Below are 8,368 nucleotides of genomic sequence, written 5' to 3'. Positions count from 1 at the left end.
AGATCTATTATATTTAGCTTTCTTAGAAATTTTAGATTTTAGAAATTGAACATTTCTAATAGAAGTTACAGGATATTGCGTAAAAACGGTGAATTCCAAGTTTTGACAAAACAACCTATTTTGAAAACTATTTGGAAAATGTTCTGCAGGTATATTTGTTGTGTCCTGTTCTTACTTCTACTAAATAGTCGATATCTATCGATTATTTATGATGTTACGAAGCAATGCTTGTATGGAATAAAGGATTTGTTACGCTTGAGTGACCTTGTACTATTTTTTATTTGGTAGCGGTTTTGAAGACAATTATTGCGGTGTGTGAGTTTCAACATTTGAAATGCCGGCAGAGATAGATTTGTCATAAAAGTAGGTTCGTCATTCGTGTCACAGCATGTATTTATGTCAACAGTATATTAGCAAACCCACAGCTACGTAACGGAGAAGATTAAAATTTGCTGCGGAGGATCCTTGAGGAAGTTATATCCTGTGTAATTATGACATATTTGGGTAAAAATTGTGGTCAAAATCGCAAAAAACTATGTTTTCAATCTAAATATCTGAAGTCATATTGAAATGTTTCACGGGTAATCCCATATCAAGAATTATTCAGCGTTGTAAGCTCTACATCTTTGCCAAATTCGATGTATTTCCTATAAAAGAATGTAGGATTTCTCCAATATATTGCACAGTACGGCAGGGCGATGGTGATAAAGGATCCATGTGTTATAATGCCTTTGCGCTGTAAATTACACACACCGTTTTCATCTATTTTCAGTAATAATTATCAATGTCACGCCAAAACGAATCAAGCTATTTGTATACACTGTTGACTAAATATTTTAAATAATTTTTTCAAACACGGTATAAATCATCCTTGGACACCTTGTATGAATGGCCAAGTGGTCCAAAAAACACGTAAGATAAACGTGTAAGGTTACACGTGTAGGTTACACGTGTAAGATTGCATCTTACACGTGTAAGGTTGCATCTTATACGCGTAAGATTGCATCTTGTACGTGTAAGAATGAAGCGGGATTTTTAAATTGAAGAATCACAGAGTATAAAATGACAAACAACCAATCATCTCATGCGTAACAAACTTCAACCAATAATATGTAAAGACGTTTTGTGATTTTTTATACGTGTACGATTTGGATTTTAGTGGTGAATGATACGTGATATTGTTGGCGGCGCGCCGAGCATAATGAGAGCTCGTCACCAAAATCGTAAACGAGGCATTTTCTTAATGTTAATTTGCATGAGTGCTACAATGTCCTGTATTTTATGACGAATCTATAGGCCTATATGTAAGTAATTGTTCCGACTGTTGGTTAGTCATGTCCCCATCCCGATTTATCTCACTTTTTGGCTACTTTTTTCAATTATCTGGAGTCAATTAATACTCATATCATTTAAATTTCAAGAGGTGAATCACGTTTGCGAAAACTACCGCGGTGCAGATCGATATCGAGGTTGAGATTATTTGACACTCGTCGTACCAGTCAAATCGGAATACCATCCCTCCCTAATAGGCAATTCTTACGCGTATAAGAAATGCTATGGCGAGATTTTATTGGTCGAAGATGAATACGCGTAAGATATGGGTGCTTTATACAAGATTCGTCAATTTAAGCATCCCGCTAGATTATAAGACGTATAAAACGTGTAAGATACCATCTTACACGTGTAAGGTACATTTATAATCTAACACGTTTTTTGGTCCACTTGGCCATTCATAGCTTTCAGCCATGTTGATCATACATGGTCACTAGGACCATTGGGTGGTACCACAAATGTCACATGATCATTTCCGGTCAAAGGTCACCCACTTCCGGTCAATGGCCAAAACGTGATTTTCACTAAAAATACTTCTCCTTCCACATATTACATAGCACCGTGACGTCACTTGCACACATGCATCATCTATGGCCAGTGTCTAAAAGTTATACACAGAATTGGGATCAAAGGTCATTAAGGGGTCACTTCCGCTCAAAAACCAAAAAAAATGTCATTTGGGGTCAAAGGTCATTAAGGGTGATGAGGTCCTTGATATTAAAAAGCAACGAAATGGTCCAAGGATTGAATGAGCGTCCTTGGAGATCATCTAAGGTCCAAAAGACTTACTAACGTAACCAATAATGATATACGGGCTAGTACAGTGGCATTGATAATAATTAAAGAACCAAATAAGAAAGATCAGATAGCCACAAAATATGACATTTCTGATGAAAGTGTTTTCAACATAAATCCAGTAACATTTGGGTATTCCAGGGCGTCTTCTTCGTGGGGTTCCCAGAATCTTCATGCACAAAATTGATACTAGTTGACATAATCAGATCCACACCTTCTATACACTTAGAGGGAGGACGGAGACAAGTTTAATGTAGGCTATAGTTGGCTAAAGGTGATAAGATATACAATATTCACTGGAATTATGAGTCCATTCAGTGGAAGCGCCTGGATATCCTGCCCATAAGAAGATCATCACACGGTCACCATAGTGGAACGTCTTCATCGCTGTTTTCTGAGATTCAGGGAGAGTCTTGATAACAGTTCATTTGCCAAATGAAAGGTATATATCATACAATTTTGATAGCAAAATTGAGGCAAGCCATTAAGGGAAGAAGGTTGGTGGTAGGAATAGGGCTATTGTGTCCTGTGCCCTTTTCTCAGTTTGTCAAGCTGCCATTCACGACAGAGGGGTCAGTTAACTAAATCAACCATATTGTGGTCCAGCCAGGGCCTCTAGTTAGTAAAACCAATGACCACCATTTGCCACTAGTTCTTACCGCGTTCTTTCTTCTGTCAACATTTTGCAGACTCCCCCTCCAAATTTAAAAATTGCTCTAGCTCCGACATACTTTCATCGATTTCAACCAAACTTAGACACACTCATCACTGGCACTTGCTACACATGTCACATGATCAACTTCCGGTCAATGGTCATCCACTTCCTTTTCAGAAACCAACATTTTTGATTTTCCACATATTACATTGCACCGTGATATCACTTGCACACATGCATCACCTATAGCCAGTGTCTAAAAGTTCTTCACATAATTGGGATCAAAGGTCATTAAGGGGCCAAAATGTAAAAACACAAATAAAGCTGCTTCAGGGCCCTAAGTTGGTGGACTGATAGCCCCTGGGGTACTCAATATTTACAAGTATACATGAGCCCCATATGTCATATATTATGGGCCCCAGGGCCCCAAATGTTAAAATAAGGGCCAACAGATTGATAAGGCTAGCTCTAAAATTATACGGGCACTAGGGCTCATATGTGACACGTGTATGAGCCCTAAGTTGTAGATGTGCCTTTTGCCCATTTTGGCCCCAGATCAACCAGTTCAAGGTTAGGGGCCCAGAGGCCCAAATGTTAAAACAAAGGGCCGGCTGTTTCTGAGCAAATAAAGTAGCTACAGGGTTCAGATTTGGTACACTGATAGGTCTTTAACATTATATTGTTGTATGTATGTATATGAACCTCATGTGACACATTATAATGGGCCCAGGGCCCAAACGCTAAAAATAAGGGCCGACCATTTTTCATCAAATAAAGTAGCTATTGTAGCTCGGTTGAGTCTACTGATAGCACTTGATAATTATAATTCAACATAGGTGCATGAGCCCCAAAAGTCCAATATTATGGGCCCCAGGCCCCCAAATGTTAAAACAAAGGGCCGACTGTTTCTCATCAAATAAAGCAGCTTCAGGGCTCAGAGTTTGAACACAGATTGCACCTGAGAATTATATTGTTATATTTACACATGAGCCCCATATGTCACATAATATGGGGCTCAAGGGCCCCAAACGCTAAAACATAAGGCCGGCTGTTACTCAGTAAATAAAGCAGCTACAGTGCCCAGCTTGAGTCTACTGAGAGCACTTGAGAAGTATATTTCAACATGTGTACATGGGCCTCATAAGTCAAACATTATGGGCCCCAGGGCCCCAAATGTTAAAACAAAGGGCCGGCCATTTCTTATTAAATAAAGCAGCTTCAGTGTTCAGAGTTTGTACACTGATTGCAATTGAGAATTATATTATTACTAACACCCACCCAGCAACACCCCCATCCCATTCACGTAGGACTAAACAGACAGATCTACAGAGAATAGCGTATTGTAATATAGATGATAATAATAGGAAATACCAGTGTGAAGCGTTAATACTATTTCCATTTAATTTACATATTCCCTCTGACATGGCCCAAAAATAGCTGTTCCATTTAATTTACATACTCCCTTTGAAATGACTGTTCCATTTAATTTACATACTCCCGCTGGAATATCATTCCCCTAATCAAATTGCAAATTGTGAATTTCAATCTATCAAATTGCCCAGCTTGTTAGTTTAATACGTGAGTGCAACCTACATTAAATTAAATCTTGTGACTTGGACTTGTACACCGAATACATGCGGGTATAGCCGTATTTATGTACAAATATAAGGCCCTCTAGTTTTCTCTCTATACTCTGTTAGTAATATTATTCTCCATTTCTTCCAAAGCTAACGTATACTTTTATGGGCGCATAATATACAAGTTAAGTAGACGCCGTGGGCTGTCTGCGGATCCGGCGGATTCTACGCAAAGGCGTGTTCGAAACCAGGTCGCTAAAATGCTTGTCATCAACGGAACCGCTTTCTTTCTGCTCCATCTGCCAGTAAGTGATGGTAAAATATGTTGTTTTGCTTTCAGTGGAATGTTTTTACCAGCTGACCCTTTACTCCATCAAACGCTCCCCCACAACCCATTAAAAATAGACGAAATTGTTACAACGCAACTAATATAAATAATAATAATAATAATAATAATAATAATAATAATAATAATAATAATAATAATAATAATAATAATAATAACAATAATAATAATAATAATAATAATAATAATAATAATAATAATAATAATAATAATAATAATAATAATAATAATAATAATAATAAATGAACAAAGCATTTATAAAGCGCCATGATTGCAAAAGGATGCAATACGCTAAGAAGGAATCCATATAGACTAGAATTAGGAAAGAGGTGGGTTTTTAGGAGTTAAGAGACTCTTGAAAGAAGGCATGGTAGCGATGGAGAAGACCCTGTCAACAGCATGCTTGGGGATTCTAACGATTACAAGGAACACCTGAACGGATAAGTAGGAGAAGTAGTCAGAGATAGAAATAATTATTTAGAGAATTAGATAAAGTGTACATACTAATAACTTTAATTTGCTCTTTTTTAAACATTTTTTTCTTCCCTTTTACAGAATAAATGTGGACAGACAATTACATACATGATTCAAGAGGGTATTTTGGACAGTATTCCGCAGCAGACTCACACACTCATTGCTGTTGTAGCACTGATCACTTTATGTATCAACGCTGGTATTAATCCTATAATATACAACGTAACAAATCGAGAATATCGTAACAGCTTTTACAAGGTGTTTTGTAAATGTTCTGCCCGTGATAAATAAATCCTATAATATACATCGCAAAAAATTGAGAATATCGTGACAGCTTTTACAAGGTGTTTTGTAAATGTTCTGCCTGCGATCAATAAATCCTATAATATATACAGTATACAACTACAACAGCTTTTTGAAATAGCCGAGTGGGCGTGTTTTCAATGAATAGTTTTTGTGAAGCATTTTTAATTTTTGGCCCTATGTGGCCAAAAAAAAAACTGACCACCGCTCAAAATTTGACCTTTTTGCTTATAACTCAAGAACGGTAAGTCGCAGGTAGGTCAAACTATACTTTTTCTGAATCCTTGCAATGAGAGGAATAATTTTAATAACTGTGTTGACCTTTAACCTTGAATATGGCCGGAGTGCCGGGAAATATTTTTTGTTAACATCTTGAATGTGTTATAGGAACATAAAAGTAAGCTAAAAAAGTTGGTTTGGTAGAGTCCTGGGGGATGAACATTAAAACCTGGTAGATATCCGACTATTTATAGTTGACTGATCGGACTCTATTAGGAATCAAGACTGAGAAACAAGCAATCTAGCCATGCAATGGAACGTACGGAATATAACAAAAATGCACTGGTATAACGAAAATGCGAATTGTAGACTCTAGTCATGTGACTTGGACTCGAGTCCGACTCGAGTCTCTATTTTTGCGACTTGTGACATGACTTGCAACTTTTGCAAAATGACTTGACTTACTCGTGACTTGGACAAAATCACTTGGACTTGGACATGACGAAAATGACTTGTTACCAATACAAGTCTAAGGTTACTATCCTGAATAATGAAATTTATGGTTGTAGGCCTATATAGCACAATTATATCATGAATTATCCGCTGGCGGGCCCCGTGTCTTGCATAACCTGAATCTGGATTTGCGAATTTCACAGGATCCTTAGTAATCCGTATAAAAGGTCGCACATTTCCCGCTCACGGCTCATTTTGCTCTAAATATTTGATCAATTCTATACCTCTCTCAACGCGTTTTGTTGAAGCCTTCAAAAACTTCGCCATGTCGATTTTATATTTATAAAAATCCAAGATGGCAACATCCGAACCAAGCTTGTTTGATGATGACACTCAACGGTGATCTTAAAATCTGTCAATCTTCTTTTTACATGTTTACATAGTATACACAAATCGTATGCTTTCCAGTGCCTGCGCACGGGTGTTTGATGTGATCATTTACTGGTTTTTCAAACAACACATCATGTGCAACCCAATTTTAGTCTTAAACAGCTAAAAGCGATATCATGTTAATGTATACAGATGCTTTTGAGTCATTTTTCACTTTAAATTTCCCCTCTTTTACAAAATTATTCACTTTTACAGCATTGTTTAAAGCTTTTCGGATATAAGAAGTATCTATTTATGACAAATTTGGTGGCGCTATTTAGTTACTGAAAATTACTCTTTCAAGCTTTTAATACAAATAATTTCTTTTATTTTTTAATGAAATATGTTTATAAAATTTCTTTGCTGCTTGTTTCACCTATTCCATCTGTTTTAAAGGCAGTATTGATCACCTAAACTTGCAAATTAATATAATATGATTTAGGATAAATAGCGGCATCTATAGTTTGCATTTAGTTAATAATGAAGCCAAGTCTATATCAGACAGCCGTGTGCGCTGCCAATCTCTTAACATCGCTCTGTTAATTTACGATTTATCTGCAACGCTTTCTCGTGATAATTCATTTAATTATTTACTATAGATCTGAATATATCCCATCTTTAACTGTTAGCCAGCCACACAAGCCCTGACTTTTCTACAAGACTCCTTTTGAATATGCACTGTACGACCTATTATCTCCGAACTTGGAACCACTTCAATAATGCATCATTTAATCATTCTCAATCTACTCAATGCATGGATCAAATCTCCATTTATAATTATTTTACCATCACTTTTATATCGGAAAGTTTCTGCACTTCTGTCTCAAGGTAAATCGTTGTAAGCAACTCGCACCCGTTTGTGTGTATGGTTGTTAAAAGATAGTGTATCGGACTTCATAAGCACTGTACTCCGAACCTCAATGATTTAATTTTCGCCATCTTGAATACCCGCCATCTTTAATCAACAAATCACACCATACCAATTGTTAAATAAATAAGTGACTTGTGACTTGATTTGTGACTTGACTTGTGACTATTGACTTGTGACTATTGACTTGTGACTTGGCTTGCGATTTGATGACTTGACTTGACTTGCAACTTTTCAAAATGACTTGACTTACTTAAGACTTGGACAAAAGGACTTGTGACTTGGACTTGGACTTGACTTACACAACATGACTTGTTACCATCTCTGCAAAAATGCACGGCACATAATTACCAAAATACAGGGTGTGACGTAGACCGTACAATAGTTTATTTTAATATTGAATGACAATCGACCAATCAAATGGCAAGGATCTACTTAGGTGTTATATAATATTATGTATTGTATATTGTTACCTTGTATGGATTATTTAGGAGCTAGTCAATAGTATACCGAAAAGTTACTTTTCCTTAAAAGCTATTTCGTTTTCTATCATTTATTTTTCCCTTTAAACATGTTATTACTGGCCCCTTTGAAAATGGATAGTACAGTAGTTTTGCACGCACACCGGGATTTTGAAAAGTGTACATTATTGTACATTATACAAGCTAAGGTGCAGACTCAATTTCGTCAAAATGTCACCTGTTTCCTTTTGTCGTAGAGGACAGCATAAACCTAGGGTCCGTTACGTTGAATGATACGTTGCGTGCCACCACCGGGGTGGGTCTACACGTAAATACCTAAAAGCAGTAACAAACAAGCAGTAACCAAAAAATGGTATAGAAAATAATATTGGTATTGAGGTAATCCTTCTGGAAGAGATTCAATCATGTGGATGGCTCAATGTTCAATTTAGCCAA

This window comes from Amphiura filiformis, chromosome 14 (genome assembly GCF_039555335.1).
Source record: "Amphiura filiformis chromosome 14, Afil_fr2py, whole genome shotgun sequence".
Taxonomy (NCBI): Eukaryota; Metazoa; Echinodermata; class Ophiuroidea; order Amphilepidida; family Amphiuridae; genus Amphiura; species Amphiura filiformis.
The sequence above is the reverse complement of the archived record's forward strand: the minus strand, read 5'-3'. Positions refer to the sequence as shown.